The following is a 2,801-nucleotide window of genomic DNA, read 5'->3' as shown; positions in this document are numbered from 1 at the left end:
TAGGACCAAATAGTAGGCTCTGTGTCCAGGAGAAAACAAATATACTTACCAGTAATGTTAATGCTCACCCACAGCTCTTCTGGGAGGATCTAAATACGGCCTCATCTTTAAGGTGGCCAAGGGGAACTTCCTGACATCAACATGGACTATAAAGGGATCTATAGAGGAAACTGAGAATACATTTGCTGTCCACATGAATGGAATATACAACTTTAGTTATAGCAATCAGAAGTCTGCCATGACTCCATTATGTCATTCACCACTGGTATTGGGGAGGCCCCCAAAGGACAAGACATGAAAACAGAAACTCACCAGAAAAAGCTACAAGAAATGATTAATGAGCTAGCAGTGGTGATGACAGCAGAAAAGCATGAATGCAGACGTTTGGGAGAGACTACAGAGGGCAATCCACAATACAAACAGCACAGTGGTCCTCTGGTCCTTCTTTGAAGCTCTAGTTCTCATTGCCAAGACCTTGGCACATATCTACTACCTGAAGTGATTTTTCTTTTTAAGTCCAGAGGGTTGTTTTAAAAGCCTTTTCCTGATGATCTCAAATTCATAACTCACTGTTTACAAAAGCTCCTAGTCACAATAATGTCATTAGTTTTTACATGCTTATTTTCTGAACAGATCATCTGAGATGCTGGACTGTACAAGGAGGAATGTGGCATCAAGATTGGTGGAAGAGTCATCAACAACCTGCATTATACGGATGACACAACCTTGCTTGCTGAAACTGAGAAGGACCTGAAGCACTTGCTTCAGAAGGTCAAGGACTACAGCCTTCAATATGAATTGAAGCTCAACATCAAGAAAACAAAGATTCTCACCACTGGGCCAATTGACAGCATCAGTATGGATGGTGAAGAGATTGAGATTGTTAACAGGCTTAGTTTACTTGGCTCCACAGTTAACACTCTTGGTAACAGCAACCAGGAAATCAGGAGACGAATTGCATTGGGAAAGTCAGCTGTGAGGGACCTCTCAAGTGTACTGAAGAGCAATGACGTCAGGCTGGAGACTAAGGTGCGGCTGATCCAGGCTATTGTGTTCGCAATTGCTATGCATCAGAGAGTTGGATAGTGACTAGGAATGATAGAGAATTGAAGTGTTTGAGCTGTGGTGCTGGAGAAGAGTGTTGAATATACCATGGACTGCTAGGAGAACAAGCAGATTTGTCCTGGAGAGGGTGAAGGCAAAATGCTCCTTGGAGTCTAGGATTCTGAAGCTTCTTCTGACATACTTTGGGCATGCTGCAAGGAGGGACTGGTATTTGGAGAGGGACATCATGTTTGGGAGAGTGGAGGGATAGCGCAGGAGAGGAAGACCTTCAATGAGATGGACCGATTCTGTGAGTGGAGTGGTGGGAATGAGTGTGTTTGAGACGGTGAGGTTGACACAGGATAGAATGGCATTTAGGGCTCTTGTACTTAGGGTCGCTATGAGTCGCAAGCGACTCGATGGCACATAATGACAACAACAACAACATTTTCTGAGCTATGCCTTCACCACTTCTGTTTCTTGGTCATTCAGATATTGTGGGGAGATAACTTTTTAGGTAGGTGGGCACCTGATTGGCATCATTTGTTATTTGAATTCAGCCTCCCTGACCCAGGCCCTTTTAGAATACAAACACTAGAAATGAAACAGGAGTATCGTCCTTTTCACTCTCTTCATTGTCTTCATAATAAGAAGCAGGTACTTAGTTCAGGAAATGTGCATAAAGCCTGACAGAACCTTACCAAGATAACCACACTCTTTGGAATCCCAACCTGCAGTTGAAGTCAGTGAAGGCTCCTTTTGATGAGTTCTTCGAATAAACAATAGTGTGAATCTTGCTGTGCTCTTCCCAAGACAGTGACAGGGTTCTATGACTGTGGACTGTGTCACCGTGACTGGAGACTTTCATAGCTTTTTATTTTTCTAAAGATAAGGCTTGCCTGAACACACACAAACCCTTCCGCCCCCATTTTTGCCTTTAGCCTTAGGATTCAGTCACCTTCCACTGAAACTGATGACACACAAACAGCTCATTAACCACACTGGTTTCTGCCTCAGAGTCTCTGTGAAAGCCAACTCTCTGTGTGTTTAGGCAAACAGTAGCTTTTTTTCTTCCTTTCTTTTAGCATGTCTACATTCTCCACCTGCACATAAGAAGTGCGCTCTCACATAATTGGAAAAACCTGGATTTCTGAAGCCAACGGGTTCAAAGCTTCTAACAACCACTATTTTCTTTTTCATCTGTGGCATTTTGGGCCACTGTTTAATTAGGATTCTTGTTGTTTTATCCAGTCATAACTGACCCTTAGCTTACGGGTAAGCAGATTTTCAGAGGCAACTCATTGTATGGGAGGAGACTACCCATCTTTCTCCTGTGGGGAAGGCGGAAGATTTGAACCCCATGCCTTGGGTATTGCAACACAGCTTCTTACCACCAGACTACCAGAGCTCCACAAACATTAACATTAGTTCTAGGGTTTGTGTTTTTGTTTTAAGGCATCTTCCCTTTTTGGCACAAGAGAATTTTGTTTTGTATAAAATCCCATGGATTCTCTTACTATCTGATGACAGTTCAAATGCACATCTGACTGCAATGTGGGTTGTTCCATACTTATACTATGACTAATATCTATTAGTTATTTGTACATTTTTTTAATTTTTCAAGGATAAAACTACAAGTAATGAGTTCTATATAATGAATTCATATTTGTTAAAGGTTTTCAAGCTGCTTTGAAGGAAATAGCAAAAAATACGGCCCCAGGAATAGATGGTATACCAATTGAAGTATTTCAGATAAC

This window comes from Elephantulus edwardii, unplaced genomic scaffold (assembly GCF_000299155.1).
Source record: "Elephantulus edwardii isolate Elephantulus edwardi_28Jun2011 unplaced genomic scaffold, EleEdw1.0 scaffold00099, whole genome shotgun sequence".
NCBI classification, from domain to species: domain Eukaryota; kingdom Metazoa; phylum Chordata; class Mammalia; order Macroscelidea; family Macroscelididae; genus Elephantulus; species Elephantulus edwardii.
The sequence above is the reverse complement of the archived record's forward strand: the minus strand, read 5'-3'. Positions refer to the sequence as shown.